This window comes from Haematobia irritans, chromosome 3 (assembly GCF_050003625.1).
Source record: "Haematobia irritans isolate KBUSLIRL chromosome 3, ASM5000362v1, whole genome shotgun sequence".
Classification (NCBI taxonomy): Eukaryota; Metazoa; Arthropoda; class Insecta; order Diptera; family Muscidae; genus Haematobia; species Haematobia irritans.
Window position 1 is genome coordinate 226,576,168 of NC_134399.1, and position 17,472 is coordinate 226,593,639.

The window sequence follows — 17,472 nt, forward strand, 5'->3', positions numbered from 1 at the left end:
TGGAAATAATTTTAATTAAGAACATAAATGCATTTATATTTAATTGCAAATTAATTCGAAAGTCATACCTAAAATTACATATAATTATTTCAATATACTTTTATTTGTATATAATATAAGCTTAAAATTATGTCAAAAAGGCTCCAACAACGTCAACTTCAAAACGCAACAGAAAAAAATTGTTTTCGCAGTCGACAGCGCTGCTTTGAATGTATTCGCCGCGAAGGGCCACACATACCTATACAAACAGAACGAGAGAGTGAAAAAATACTTACCCAGTGAGACACCTATCAGTCTGCTATATTTGTTCCGCGTGTTTGGTACATGGTGCGCTTTCGTTAATATTTTACGTGATTTTGTTTTTCGCAAACAATTTGTTATAGTCGGTTAGTCTGTTATTTTTCTCGAATCATAGCAGAAGCAGCAGCCTGAGCTTGTGTGCTAGGTCGGTCCGTTCAAAAAATGGTTATTTAATAGTAGCCGATGGACGGGAACGGTCAATTTTTGAATATATATATTTTATTGTGTTACATATTAGAATTATTATTTTGTATTCTCTAATACAAAAATTAGAATGAAAAATGTTTATTATTGATCAATTAAAAGCTTGACGCGGTTGATCCATATACTCGTCAGCGTTTGTTTAACGTATATGATGGTTGTGATAATACAAAGTAATTAGAAAATGCATAGTGAATAAGTAACATCGATACCATTTTGCTTGTCATCCAAACACAGTCCTCAATATAATTGATAATTAGCATATCAATTTCAAAAGAGTGTGCGTGCTGTGCGAGAAATATTTGGAAAAAGAAGAAGTAATCAGCCAATCACACACACACATACATGTGCAAAGGAAAATTCTAATGATTGTTGTTGTATGATGAGTATGAAAACAAAAGAATGAAAAAAAAAAATCCGAAAGTCCGAGTTGGAGTAAGTGAATATAAGTGCAAAGTGGCGTATGATGGATATCCTACAATACAAATAGAAATAGTAATAATCGCCTCGTCATCAATGGTAATTGTCATTACCGTTATCATTGTTACTCTTTCGATTTGCTATTTTGGCGGTTGATGGTAGGTTTGAGTGTTGCTAAACTATCTTAGAGAAGTAGAAATACTTCGACCGTCTGTCTGACGGCCGGTCGATTTGTTTTGTTTAACAAAAGCGTGTACGTGTGTGAGTGCGTGTACAGAATATGCAATTACAATTAAACACTATTGTTGTTACTGTGATTTTCTCTTGCAAATTCAATTCAAATAACATCAAAAATACAAATTAGAAAAACCATACCAAAAATTGTGTTAATCCGCTGGTGTTAAAAAAATATATATTTACATCTTTGAACAGTGTATATGACATATGAAAAAAGAAAGGCAAACAGCAAAACTTTTTGAAGCTCTACATATTTTTAGTGAAATGTATTTAACAAAAATAAAAACGCTAACGGTTTCATAGAGAAAAACGTAACCAGAAGAACCAGTACCTATACACATGTACGTATTATTTATTAAAATCCCTATACATGTATATATACAAATCATCTATATTGTTTATTTTTGGTGAATGTGTGATAGTATAATAGAACCATTAGAACCGATGAGCATCGACTAAAAATTTTGCTAAGTTGTTCCAAGGTTTGTATATTTGTCGTTTTCTTGGCTTCTCTCTCAGTGTTGCCATCGGGAAATCTCTTCGTCAACATAAATTAAACCCAAAATACGAGAAAAATTTAGTGAAATGTAAATAATAAAATTTATATAGAATATATAATTGGACACTTGGATTCCCAATGTTTCGTTTTCTTGCGGTCATTATTTTATTTTTTGTATATGACCACAAAAAATAAAATAATGCCCGCAAGAAAAAATCACATTAGATTCTAATGGACCATAGTGATTTCAATGAAATATCGGAAAAAACTAAACTAAAAAAATTTAGATTATTAATGAATCAGAAGAATCGGTTCGCTCAGGGAAATTTGAAAAATTTTGAATTGAATATTTCACTTTATGGATTTCAACTGGACCTAAGGTAAATAATTACACACAGAGAAGAAACATGATTGCCACAATCATATTCGAAGAGCAAAATAATATGAAAGGAGCTATTTTTGCGGCGACCCTGTAACATTTTCACCTGCAACCATAGGGCTGTTTTCTTTTTGCACTGGATACAACATTTGTATGGGCTATCCAGAACATCGTTGCACTGGTGTTCTATCCAGAACATCTCATCAGTGCAAGTCGCGCCGATCTTGCCAGATTGTGTTTTGATAAAGTGACGCTTCATCGATTCACAATAGCACTTTATTGTGACTAATTTATCGAAAAACATGGAATTCAAAGTGGTATAGTGTCATAAATAATCGCAGCAGTAAATATTTATTACTAATTGGAGCATTTCATACATTAAAAATGCAAGATTTCACTTCTTTTCTGTGATTGTTTTTGAACAGCTGATGACAGTGTTGCATATTTTTGGAGATGTCCTGGATAAACGAGTACTCTGTTTTCTTTTAGTCCTTCACGGCTTAGGGTATCCAGTGCTAAAAGAAAACAGCCCTCATGTTGGCTCAGTGAACATGGATCTAAGAAAAATGCAATATCTAATCATTCCATATTTACGTCGTGCCCATCAAATGTACAAACGCAGGTATCATGTAACTGCACAAAACACACTAATTCTGTATTCTACGTCCATTCCCAGAAACAATCAACACACGACTGACTCGCAAAATGAAAATCGTGTGTACCTGCTCAATGTTTTTATAAAATTCTTTTCGAAAAAAAAATAAAAAAGTTTATGGTCACGAAAACAATGTACATGGTCTTTATGGCCATGTAATGGTTCTAGACATGTCTATACGTAATCTATAAAAATACTTTTTGCCTTGCAAAAAAGTAAAAAAATGAATGGTCAGGTACATGATTTTCCTGACCATGTAATGGTCTCAAATTCTATCATTTAAATAATAGAACATGTTTCTGCAATAAAAGTAATAGACGAACGTAGTGATACTACTCTAGTTTTAAGCTTTATGTGTTGTTGTTGTTGTTGTTTTAGACGTGAATGTTTTGTATACATCGACTCCTGATGAAGCAATCCAATGTAATTGCGAAATATTGAAAAATAAAGAAATCAATTAATTATTTTCTATAAGAATTAATGATATTTGTGTGTTTGATAGAATTCTGAATTAAAAATCTAAATAATAATACAAACATTCTTGATAATATTATCCGTTTTAAGTGTCTTTTTTTCCTGATTAAAGATGGCAACACTGTTTTCTTACTCTCTCGTCTAAAATGCGCGAACTCTCTATTTTCCGAGCAATTCATTTTCTCATTGTATTCTTCGCCCAATGGTTTCCATTGTTGACAATACAAATGAGAGTACTTTGGCGTTTGTCTAACATATATTCTGCGTGTTGCCATCAGATGTTATTGTTTTTATTGTACTTGTTTTAATTTTATTGCCTTTCGTTTATAAATATAATTGACTAAAACTAGTAGAATTTATATGGAATGTATATTAACAGAACAGTGGAGAACAGTAAGAAAGAGACGAAAAATATCATCTGAATCAAAAATTCAAAGGCAATAAAAAACGATAAAATGTCAAGCGGGGCCATTACCATTCTATCAATCCATCATCATTCACACCACAATACAATTGAAACAAAACTCATTTTGATTGCTAATAAAACAACGACGACAATATCGATACGAAAGACGAGGGTGAGAAAAACGGAAAAACGTAAATAATTTAGTTTAAATGTTTTCGAATATTTGCTGACGTAGTTCAAAGCTAAACGAAGCGATTGACGGCCGGGTATAGGTTCACTTCGGTCGTTCATATGACAACAATAAGAAAAGACGGACAGACAGACAGATTCGTTAACACATAGCACAATGACAAAACGTAGAAGATGTAGTAGTAAAAACAACAGCAGAACAAATAAATTAAATAATAAATCTACAAATACTTTGCATTTTAATGTTACTCTTTTTGATAAAAAAAAGTTGAAAACGATAACGAGATATCGTAGGTATCTATCAAATATACAAAAATCTATATTTATAGACGTCTTCAAATAAAAAATATTTGCATTCGCCTTCAGAGTTCTTTGTACTCTAATGGAAGAGAAATGTTCAAGATATTTCGTATTTTTGCATTAACTGTTGTTATTGTTTTTGTCTATATGAAGAGATGTACGTATGTATTTGTGTATGTGTGGGCATATTAAATTTAAATGAATCAAGTGAACTCTGTCTTATCAGCCGTATGAATATTGTATAATTTTTCCATGGCATGAGAGTCGTGGTATTGGGGTTTGTGTGGGGTATACCTAAGAGTGCCTTTGACAAAGAGTGTAAAATAGAGAAAGAGAGAGAGAGAGAGAGAGAAGTTAATGTAGTTCAAATTTCATTTCATAGATAAAACTGACACTTCTAACGGAATTAGTTACACTTGTGCAACAATGTTTCAAGTGCAATGTAAAAAACTATACATAGTCGTTGACACAAAAGCAATAACAGCCAACTAAAACAACGACAACAAGAGAAAATAATATAATGGCGTTATACTCATATTATTTTGTTTGTCTTTAGTAACCGTTTGATAATTGAACAAGGATTGATGTCAATATGTCAAGTCATGGATACCGATATATATTTTAGCAAATAAAATGTCGGAAACTGAATGCTCTTAATGTAATAGGATGTCAAAAATATCCACAAGGGGCCATTCGTGTAAAATTCATATCTAGTTGCGTTGATTACATTCAAAGCAGCTATAAGAAAAATATATTAGTTTTGATTTTAAGTAGAAAGAAATATTTCAGCTTGAAAACGGATCAAATTTGAGCGATGCTTTTTTTTGGTGCATAAGAAGAGGGGGAAAAACTGAATTTATTTATAATGCATTGATCATATATGATGCGAATTCGAGACTGTTGTTGCCTTTCCATAACATCATAATAAATAATGAGTAATAATAGGCTTATGTAATAATATCAATACATGTACTAGAATACAATGGTGCAATGGTTAACATGCCCGCCCTGCATACACAAGGTCGTGTGTTCGATTCCTGCTTCGACCGAACACCAAAAGGTTTTTCAGCGGTGGATTATCCCACCAGGGTTTCAAAGCTTCTCTAAGTGGTTTCACTGCAATGTGGAACGACGTTCGGCTTAACATGGAATCGGGCAGCACTCAGTGATAAGAGAGAAGTTCACCAATGTGGTATCACAACGGACTGAATAGTCTAAGTGAGCGATACATCGGGCTGCCACCTAACCTAACCTAACTAGAATACAATAATGTACTTCGTACAACAACCGTCTCGAATGTGCATCATAGATGATCAATGCATAAAAACAAAACAAAAACAATGAATTTATTTATTTCCATAATAATGGGTCTGTTATTTCTGACATAGTTTACGCGATCATATTTAAGGAGTAATATATAAGTAATAATTTATAAACTAATAGTCCTACAGGTCTCACATATATGCCTTGTAAAAGTTAAGGCTAATGGAGTTAATTCTAATAACGCTGTTTATTGATCAAAAAGTGATCCAAAGAACCATGAAAATCTGGGTAAATTTCAAAAATTTTATATTTTCAATAAATAAATATTTTTAGATTATTATAAAAACAGTTTTTTTAGAAATAAATTTTTTTTCGTACTTGGAATTTATAAAAATGTATTTGATACCACACGAACTTCAAGATAAAAACCCATTTTAAAAGCAAGATTCTTAGCAACATGTAAAAATAGTGAATTATGAAAGGAAATGTAGTGTTATTTTAAAATGTTTTAACTAATAGGAATATGATAGCAATAAGTTCATATTTTTTTGTCAAATTGAAGAATGTATTAATAAAATACATATTTTTCTGTTGTTTAAAGAAAGTTCATATTTTGAAGAAAAAAATTGAAGTTAAAATTTTTAATATAGATTTAGCTCTATTTGAAGTTTAAGACCGACATTTCTGAAAATATTTTTTTCTCATTTTTTCATGTCATTAAAGTAGGCAAAAAATAGACAAAATAAGTAATATTTTCACATTATATATTTCATATTAAAGTGTTTAGCGAAAAACGAAATAAATCTGTAAAAACAGAATTTATAATTTTTTTTGGCAATTTTTAGTATAAATTCCCAGTAAGGGCACAACTTTAATAGCATTTTCAAAAATGTCCTCCCAAATATGTTCTTTATTTTAAATACACTTTTTCATTTTTATAACAGGTAATTTTAACCTTTTTTGTTTCAATTAGGTTGAAAACAGATTAAGAATTAATCAAATGGTACAAATTAGTAAAATTTTGTAAAAAAAGTCTAGAAAAATTGCGAATTTTTGAAAATATTTGAGGTCAAACGTTTCAGACAAGCTTTAGAGTGCATTAAAAATCATAAAAAATTAGAAAATTTATTTATTTGGCAAAATATCACAACATTTTTAACTCACTTTCAAAACACTGAATTCAGATCACACCTTCAGAGGTGATGAAAATTCAGTACAACGGCTGTTTAAATGGTGGACATTCGCCCTATGACAAGCCCATGTTAAATTCAACGCTTCTGCTCCAATTTTACACCACTTCTGGATCCAAAAAGAAAATTTGTTCTACTTTTTTTTGGCGACGCCTGTTTTGTTGGGTTGTAGGAGAATGATCCAAAGCAACTATTGAAACAGTTTATGTTTTTCTTAAAAAAGCAACCTTTAAAAATTAGCTTTTTAGCACGTTAATGCAATCTTAATACTGGCCTTAACTAAAATAATGTTAAATCTGATATACAAATGTTAGTTAACTTTTTTCTAAAGGTCATTTGTACGAAATTTTCATTTAATACAATTTTCTTGTATAGGTATCATGAAGGAAGACAATTTGTTAACGACAAGATTTCGTTCCCCAGAAAAGAAAACTCTACTTTTAATTTTCTTTTCTGGGGAATTGAGCTATAAAGATTGTATTTTCCTCTATTTATTTTGTACATTCACAATATATCCATTTAAAATAGTTGTATTTTCTGCAACGTAATTTTGTAGAGTTTGCCAAAACAAATATGCATATTCACATGTATATGTGCCACAAGCTGATATTTGAATAAACAAATTGAAGACAAATACATTCACAATGAACCTATGTAGTTACAGTATTTATTATTGTTATTAATCAATATAATATCAATGAATACTAGTAGGCCCCCTTGGCCGTTATACAAACATCTTGTTTACAAGTTTTGTATTATAGTCAATATAAGATATTCTACGGCAAAAAAAGAGCCAATTAAGTATGTACTATAAATATAGGCCATATTGTGTTGACGATGGAGAGAAAAAGTGAGAGACAGAGCAATAAGTGATACACACGAGAGGGATCCAAAACAATATTTCGAAATGTACGAGAGAGAGAGAGACTAACAAGAATTATCCCCCTTCCCAAACACACTCAATATAAAAGCACAACACCAAGCACTGTCGTTCTTTGACTAAAATTTTATTATTGGAAATAACCACCACTTAAGAGACCATCAACAGTTTATATATTTGGGTAGGTTGATGCTAAATGCAAAGTAATGTGTATCAACATACATCGTCATTGTCGATCGGCATCTCTGTGTGACTGCCCTTTTACATGCCAATTTAAAATAACAATCACAAATTTATAATTAGATACTTAGTATTAAAAAGGAAAAACAATGGAAAATTTCCTCATAAAGTATCACTAGATCGTATACGTAATCGTAAAAGGAATATGCATTACGTATACGCTAGCCGGCATTTTGAGTTTTTTTTTTTGTTTTTTTTTGTTTTTTTGATATCACGTATGCATATTGGAAGTGCACGAAATTTTAATTATCTTAAACATTAGCTTTTTAAATAATAATATTTTTTCACTCATATTATAATGCATTCATAATAAATTTAGTGTATATATTTTCCTTTGGGTCAAGAACTGGTTTTCAGGCGATGAAAATCTTTGCTTTTGCAATAACATTTTGATTGCAGTTTAATAATAATTACTTCAACTATTTATTGATTAATTAATAGTTATATTATGCATTATAGACTAATAGAAATGTAATTTTTGATTAAAAAATCTTTTCAAAGTGATTTCCAAAGAAGTTTTCACGAAAGAATTCCATTAAAATTTTGTATATCCTTTTCCATAAACTAAAATTTGGATACACGCAAAATATATGTAAATACACGGATGAAAAAGACTGTTTTTCATATGTCTAGGTGTAAAAATAATATTTTTGGAACTCAAATTTAAAATATAATGTTCATACACAAGTATAACATGTTTTTGGGATATATATGGTAATATGTTAGAACATATTATTTTTGGAACATCACATGTTATTAAATATAATATCAAAACAAACATATATTAATTTAAAAATTTCGTATAAACATATATATGATTAGAAACGTCAGAGAGCAAGAGATAATAAAAAATATTAGGAGAATATTTATGAATGAACTTGTAAGATTTTATCTTGAGCTCGCTTTTCAATATTGTTGCAGCCTTCGCGGAATATTTTCAGATAAACCATGGCGTTTGACGATACTACCAGTATCCTGCGATACACAAACATTTCATTCACTTTGATATGTTGAAATAGGAAAATAATAGCCGGTTGTGATTTTCCATAAAAAATAAAGGATTTTTCAAAAAGATGTATAATTTTAAATCCCCCTCGTATTCCGGTTTCCAGCAAAAAAGCGTCGCCAAAAAAATAGAGAAAATTTTCTTTTTTGATCCGGATGTGGTGCAAAATTGGCGCATCCTGGAATCCCCTTTCAAGTCTTTTCCACTTCCGATGCAGTCCTTTTGGACAAGTCCACCAACATTTCTTTTAAAACACATCCCGGGATCCCCTATCGAGTTTTTCACTTCCGATGCAATCCTTTTGGACAAGTATTGAAAGTACGGAATTAGGCCATTTTTTTGGACAATTAAATTTCGGAAAAAAGAATAGAAAGAAAAAAATAATAAAAAAAATCATCAAAATTGTTAATTTTTAATGAAAAAAATATTTTTATATATATGCCGAAAAAACAACATAAAAACGATGTATAACATATAAAAATATTTTTTTTAGAAAAATATTTAATTAAAAAAAGTCCGCTGGTGAGATTTGAATCAGCGTTCTTTAGTTTTTCATTCATAATAATATAAAACATCCCAGGAAGTAGTTAGAATGTCATACTAGGTTCATGTCACAAACATTTGAATAGTCGTTTTGATGCATCGTGTTCAATGACGTTTGTGGCTGAGTGTGTTAAGGCGTTCTGTTATGGTGCCAACAAACCCAAGTTCAACCCCGGGTGGAAGCGAAGAAGTCTTTCAATTTGTAAAAAATAGATAAAAAGACAAGTATATACGGCCGTAAGTTCGGCCAGGCCGAATCTTATGTACCCTCCACCATGGATTGCGTAGAAACTTCTACGAAAGACTGTCATCCACAAATTTCAACTTACATGGTTGTTAAATATCATATACTACCACTACGTACCAAATTTCAACCAGATCGGATGAATTTTGCTTCTCCAAAAGGCACCGGAGGTCAAATCTGGGGATCGGTTTATATGGGAGCTATATATTATTATGGACTGATAAGAACCAATTCCTGCATGGTTGTTTGATACCCTATACTAACATCACGTACCAAATTTCAACCGAATGGGAAGAATTTTGCTCTCCAAGGTGCTCCGGAGGTCAAATCTGGGGATCGGTTTATATGGGGCCTATACATAATTATGGACCGATAACGACCAATTTTTGCATGGGTGTTTGAGGCCATATATTAACATCACGTACCAAATTTCAACTGAGTCAGATGAATTTTGGTCTTCCAAGTGGCTCCGGAGGTCAAATCTGGTGATCAGTTGTTAGAGACCATATACTAACACCATGTACCAAATTTCAGCCGGATCGGATGAAATTTGCTTCTCTTAGAGGCTCCGCAAGCCAAATCGGGGGGGTCGGTTTATAAATGGGACATATAATTATGGACCGATGTGAACCAATTTTTGCATGATTGGTAGAGATCATATACTAACATCATGTACCAAATTTCAGCCGGATCGGATGAAATTTGCTTCTCTTAGAGGCCTCGCAAGCCACATTTGGGGATCCGTTTATATGGGGGCTATACGTAAAAGTGGACCGATATGGCCCATTTGCAATACCATCCGACCAAGATCAATAACAACTACTTGTGCCAAGTTTCAAGTCGATAGCTTGTTTCGTTCGGAAGTTAGCGTGATTTCAACAGACGGACGGACGGACATGCTCAGATCGACTCAGAATTTCACCACGACCCAGAATATATATACTTTATGGGGTCTTAGAACAATATTTCGATGTGTTACAAACGGAATGACAAAGTTAATATACCCCCCATCCTATGGTGGAGGGTATACAAATAAAATAAAATAAAATAAAATAAAATAAAATAAAAATGAAATTGGAAAAAATTGTTGTTTAGTTTTTTAAATTTCTTCATTCAAACTTCTAAGACACAACTTCTAAAGCAATCCAAAAATGGAGTATTTCCGTCCTGTGACAAGCCCATTTAAATTCATTGGAGGTGATCCAAGTTTGTACTACTTCCGGATCACAAATTGGGGATTCAAACTACTGTTTTGGAATTTTTTTTCTGGGGATATTTTGCAAAATAAGTACATTTTATAATTTTTTATGATTTTTAATGCAAGACCAAGTTTTGAATAAAAAGTACCATTTCATTAATTTTTACTCTGTTTTTAATCTATTTGAAAAAAATAGGTTAAAAATTATCCATTTATAACATGAAAAAAGGGGTGTTAAAAAAATTGAATTAAAAGAGCTTCCTGTGTAGTTAAAATAAACAACATCTTTGGGAAAAACATATTTCGAAAACCTTTAAAAATTGTGCCTTTAGAACAACTTTCAATTTTTTTTTGCTGGGTTTTAATTTAATTATTTTACAAGTTAAAACTCCGAACTAGAGATGCCATTTGGGATTGTGTACTATAAATCCCTGAATCCCAGGATTTCAAAATATTGATCTGATATTGATTACTCTAATTTATTAATAAAAAAAATCCTAAAGAGCATATCTACATCAAAAAAAAAAAAATATTTTCTACATGTTAAAGATTACGCAGCCTCAATTTTAGGGGCATGCGCAATTTACACAAGATTAAGGACAAATTTCTTTAAAATAATGCAATTTTAATTAAAAGAAATTTATAATCTAAGCTTCAAAAATTTTTTCATTAAATTTAGGACACACATTTTGAAAATGTGCCTCCCTTCGATAAAGTTGCATGTCTTTAAACTAAGGCAAATTTCCCTTAAAGTAAAGAAACACAGTTTTGATTTAAAGAAGTCGTCCTTCAATTAACTGAAATATTGAATCCTTTGATTTAGAATAAAAACGCTTCAAATATAGGCTAAGACTTATTTTGAGGATTTTGCATCTTTGGTTTCAAGTTTTTCTTTTTTCATTCGTTTTGTTTTGTTATTGTTGGTTTTTGTTCTTTAATCATTGTTGTTGTTTTTTGATTTCAGCTTAAAACCATACATTGACTAAACTACAAGTGTAGCTTAACCAACAGAGGAAAAGAATATTTGTCAAATTTATTTGGGCAAAGCCCTATAGACTGCAAGATGGTTGGATGGACGCACGTTTCGGAATTACCACATTCCTCATCAGCATCCTCTACTTGCAGCAAAACTATCAACCAATTATTAAAATAAATTCAGGCAGTTCATTAAACCCAACAATAAACCACACTTGAACCCTCCGAAAAAAGGTTTTATATTGATAGCCGGCTTTTGCCGAAATAAATTCGTACAAACATCTCTCTTTTCTTTTGCCACCGTCGAATCATCGATTTGAATGAAGTTGTCTGGGTTTTATTTTGAGCGTACTTCCTCTTCTTTCTTTCATTCGTTTTGTTTTGTTATTGTTGGTTTTTGCAAAGATAATAAAAGAGGAAGATGGGAGATTGGCTACTGAGCACATCAAACCATTTACCACATTAGTTGAATACTCGAACCAAACGCGTATACGACAAGTATTGACATAGCTTTAAAATGCAAATAAAAAGAAATTAAGAGCACGAAATAAATTTCCATACAGGGGAAAATGTAATTTGTTTTGTTGTTGCCTAAAATTTAACATTGTTTAATTAAGAAAATTAAATTTTTCATTTAAAAAATAAAAACGAAAAACAGCTACAAGATTACAAACATGTATTAAACTAATCTGGTAAATGCAACATTTGGTATGACGCAAGCCAATCTCCCATCTTCCTCTTTTATTATCTTTGGGTTTTTGTTCTTTAATCATTGTTGTTGTTTTTTTGATTTCAGCTTAAAACCATACATTGACATTTTTTTGAATTAAAAAAAAATATTTTTACTTCGAAGTATCCATCATAATTTGGATTTTTAAACTGGCATTTTTTATAACGTGAATAGCTTTATTAATATACCGGAAAAATAGAATGAAATTTCGATAAATGAGATCTGTATCCTAATTTTAATTTTATAGATCCTAGACTTAAAGCCAGATAGGTCGCAAACAAATTTCCTTATTTTAAAGAACCCGCATCTTTGGCTCTGAATCAATACCAAAATCCTTAGGTTAGGTGGCAGCCCGATGTAGCCTGATATGTAGACACTTAGACTATTCAGTCCATTGTGATAAATGCAAATCCATTGTAATAAATCCAAATACCAAAATCCTTAAAGGAAGGTCAAAATCTTTGGATCCAAGTAACCTATTTTTGGAGTGTATGTTTGTAATATCATAGTTTTGTATTTTCTTTTAATGCTCATAATTTTTATGTTTAATTGTTATAATTTAAAATAAATATTAAAATATGGGAAAACTAAGTAACGCACTTTGTTCGTGACGTACGGGTAGTAAAAAACTTTGGTATGCGTTTACTTGCATTTTTAACCATTACTTGTTCACTTTTGCATGTCATGGCAGTTTCATATGCAAACACACTTATGTTTTATTTTCTTTTGCAATATTAGCACGTATTTTTAATTAGAGCGACCCCGCAAGGAATTACTTCATTTTTCTGCTTTAATTGGACTTCAGAGATTGACAATATATTGAAAAACTATATTTTCTCGTAAAAAATGGAAAAAAATATAATTTAATTCAATCTAATTTACACATTAATCATGTGCGCGATATGTTTAACAAAATTCAAAATAAGTTGATTGCTTCTTGAGGGCCAATACTGATTACGTATACCTTCACAAGATTCACTTTGAACCATTCTATATCTATATATCGTAGGTTGAATCATCCACAAAGAAATGAAAGTGATAAAAGATAGAGATTTTTTCGTTTCTCAGTTACCAAAAAAAGATTCGATATGTAGATGCCGGCATATATTAAGTGGTCAGGAAATGTTTGACAATAATGCGTATTCTGTGGAAAATTCTCACACATGACAAATGTTATGAATTGATCGATGGCCAAACATATTTCAAGGCATACTATGTAGCACCAGCGATTTCTGTTATACCTTCACGTAAAATAAGTAAACAACTAAAATAGACCTTCTCCCAAGGGTCTCTAAAAAATATTTTAGTTGAAGTTTGATTACAGAAAGGAAAAAAGGGAATTTTAGCTAAAATTCTGCGGAACTTACAATTAAAAATGAAATATTGTCATTGTTTTACTTTTAATGAAAGGTTGCAAAACTTGTTAAGATTAGTATCCTAAGTTTAAAGGAAAACTCCCATATACAAAAAAGTTAAAGAAAACGTCAAGTCTACTTTATACAATACAAATTTCTTCGATAAACTGTTAATAAAATGTTTTGCATATACACAAAAATCTTCAAGTTTTAAGTAAAATTCTCTATTTTTTTCAATTTTACGATTTTCGAATTTAGTAAAATTGTCTACTTAATTTTTATAAAACTTTTTTCTCATTTCTAGCTCTAATTTAACTAAAATCAACGAGAGGATCCATAATTTGTTCACTATTTGCGCATATGTAAATATTATGAAGTAAAAACTTTGAGCCTTACACTGAAAAAAAAGCATGCCCGGTTCCAAAGATTTTGTCTTTACTTTGGTATTGATTCCGAGCCAAAGAAGCGGAGAATACAAGTAAGGATACTTTTAAGACACAATTCTCTTTTAAATTTGGATTTTGTGTACTTGCTTCTAGGAAGCAAATTTTAATTTTTCGCTTTTTCAGCTTTTTTCTTCATATGCTATCAAAGACCATTTAAAAACGAGTTAACGACAACTTTATTTTTCAAATTAAGAATCGACTTCCAGTAGAAATTATGCTATGTTTGAAGTAAAAAACTTCTTTAAAATAAAGTGTTGGAAAACATGTCCTATATTTGAAAGATTTTTTGCTTTGTAGTCAAGATGCAAAAAGACAACAACTTTAAAGACAATTTCATTAAATTTAAAGAATTTTTCTGAATTATTAAAGTCAAGTAGACCTTAGCCCAAACATTTTTTCTTTCATGTTATGATACCCATTTTTAAGTGAAATCACTTAATTATAAGGACAATACGACTTCATTGAAAAGTTTATCGACTTTTGGACAAGGAAAAAACTTTATATTAGAGAAATGCGTCCTTTATGCTAAGCAAAATTTGCATTCGTATTTTATAGGCATGAAATCTTTGACCTCATGACAATATTTTGTTCAGTGTAAAACATAGACCAATAAATAACATAATGCTTATTACTGTATGAATATTTTTTCAAAATACAAATTGTCTGAGATTTTTTTGAAAAATATGTATGGATTTGATTTGTTCTCCAAAATAATTCATAATGAGTACACAAACATAATATAACTCAAGTGTTAATGCTTCATGATTGAGTTGAAGTCGATATAACCATATTCAGTTAATCGACATATAAATGAGTTAAGTGCATAAAAACCAAACAAAAATTTCTAAACATGATCCGGGTAGATCATTACTAAAATTACGATTTGTAAATAATTGATAGAGTGGTATAAAAAGAAAAGAAGGAATTAGTAAAAAATTTTTTAAAATATAAAATGTTTCTATGAATTAGATAAATATGTCCTTAGTTAGAAATTTTGGTTTTATTCGATCTTTCTTTTTTCCAATAGAAAATAATTAATCAAGCTTGAGATCGTTTTTTGTATGTATTGGTTTCTTTGTTTTTCAATATTTCGCAATTACATTGAATTGCTTCATCAGGAGTCGTTCTACAATAAAAGTGATTTGATAATTTTTAATCATGACATGCCGTTGCACTGAATTTGCATCACTTCTTTAGGTGTGATCCGAATTCAATGTTTTGGATGTAAACTAAGAAATTTTAGAATATTTTGACAAATAAATAATTTTTAAAATTTCTTTATGAGTTTTAATGCATTCTTACGCTTGTGTGGAACGTTTGGCATCAAATATTTTCAAAAATTCGCAATTTTTTCAGATTGAATTTAGCATTTTTTTCGACAATATTTAAATGATTTGTACCATTTTATGATTTTTTACTCAGTTTTTAACCTATTTGAAACAAAAAAAGTTAAAATTACCCATTAAAATATGAAAAAACCAACCCTTCAGTTCTTGGGACTGGTCCCAAACCGGTCGATTCACCTGTCCTTTATAGCCGGTACAGGTCCTTTAACTGGTTAGGTGACCGGTGAAATTAACATGGGGTTGTCATAGGAAGGGTCAATTTACCCCCACATAGATACCTACAAACCAATCCTTTAACCGGTTGTTTTCAACCCACCAATTAACCAGTTCAAATAGACATGTTAGAGAGACAGTTCTAAAAAAACAAATTTTTCCACCAATTTAACTTCTTATTTCTATCAATGTTTTTTTTATTTGTCTTATGTTATTTTATCTAATTTTTACAATTTGAAAAACTTTTTCGCTCCGGCCAGGTTTTGAACCTGGGTTTACTGGCAGCATAACAGAACGCCTTAACGCATTCAGCCACATACGCCATTGAACACCCAGCGTTGAAACGTCAATTTAAATATTTGTGATATTGGTAGAAAATGAACAAATGTAGGGAAAATATAACTGAAAAAAAACATCTAAAAATATAACTGTCCCTGTTATAGATGCAAAAGGGCCAGAAATGTGTTAATTAACCCTGTGATAGAGACATTTGAACCGGATAGGGGATGGGTTCATTGTGGTCTAGAGACAAATTCATGAAGTGGCTACCAATTGGCTAAATACAACCAGTCCCATGACCGGTATAAAATTCCAATTGCTTGCAAAAAGGGGTCAATTGGCAACAGAAAAACTGAAGGGAAGTTACAAAAATTTTAATAAAAATAACTTCCTGGGTATTTAAAATAAAGAACATCATTGGGAGTGCATCTTCTGGAAGTGCTTTTAAAGTTGTGCGTTTGGAAGAACTTCCAATTTTTTTTTGCTGGATAAGTAGGGTCTCTTGAAATTTGGTTCGTGGTGTTAGTATATGGTCTCTTACGACCATGCAGGAATTGGTCCATATCGGTCCATAATTATATGTAGCCCCCATATAAACCGATCCCCAGATTTGACCTCCGGAGCCCCTTGGAAGAGCAAAATTCGCCCGATCCGGTTGAAAGTTGGTACGTGGTGTTAGTATATGGTCTCTAACAACCATGCAAAAATTGGTCCATACCGGTCTTAATTATATATAACGCCCATTTAAACCGATCCCCAGATTTGATCTCCGTAGCTGTTGGAGGAGTAAAATTCATCCGACCCGATTGAAATTTGGTACGTGGTGAAATTTGGTACATTGCGCTAGTATATAACCGCTAACAAACATGCCAAAATTGGTCCATATCGGTCTATAGATATATATAGCCGATCCCCAAAAATAATGTACCAAAATTTTATTTCTATAGAAAATTTTGTCAAAATTGTATTTCTATAAAAAAATTTTGTCAAAATTTTGTTACTACACAAAATTGTGTCAAGATTTTATTTCTATAGAAAATTTTGTCAAAATTTTATTTCTGTAGAAAAATTTTGTCAAATTTTATTGCTATAGAAAATTTTGTCAAAATTTTATTTCTATAAAAAATTTTGTTAAAATTTTATTTCTATAGAAAATTTTTTCAAATTTTACCCGATTGAAATTTGGTACGTGGTGAAATTTGGTACATTGCGCTAGTATATAACCGCTAACAAACATGCCAAAATTGGTCCATATCGGTCTATAGTTATATATAGCCGATCCCCAAAAATAATGTACCAAAATTTTATTTCTATAGAAAATTTTGTCAAAATTGTATTTCTATAAAAAAATTTTGTCAAAATTTTGTTACTACACAAAATTGTGTCAAGATTTTATTTCTATAGAAAATTTTGTCAAAATTTTATTTCTGTAGAAAAATTTTGTCAAATTTTATTGCTATAGAAAATTTTGTCAAAATTTTATTTCTATAAAAAATTTTGTTAA

At 30.8% G+C, this 17,472-nt stretch overlaps 1 protein-coding gene across 7 annotated transcripts in view; it reads left to right on the top strand.

Annotated features, from left to right (window-relative positions):
- The first annotated feature begins 306 nt into the window (after window positions 1–306).
- The window catches only part of gce (germ cell-expressed bHLH-PAS), a 77,239-nt gene continuing 60,073 nt past the window's right edge, over window positions 307–17,472 (top strand). The window contains exons 1-2 of one of the 7 annotated variants that reach the window (XM_075298201.1): window positions 307–1,499; window positions 13,989–14,046. The gene's annotated coding sequence lies outside the window, so the exon portion shown is untranslated. The remainder of the gene's footprint in view (window positions 1,500–13,988; window positions 14,047–17,472) is intronic. The other 6 variants (XM_075298199.1, XM_075298200.1, XM_075298202.1 and 3 more) reach the window with 6 other exon arrangements.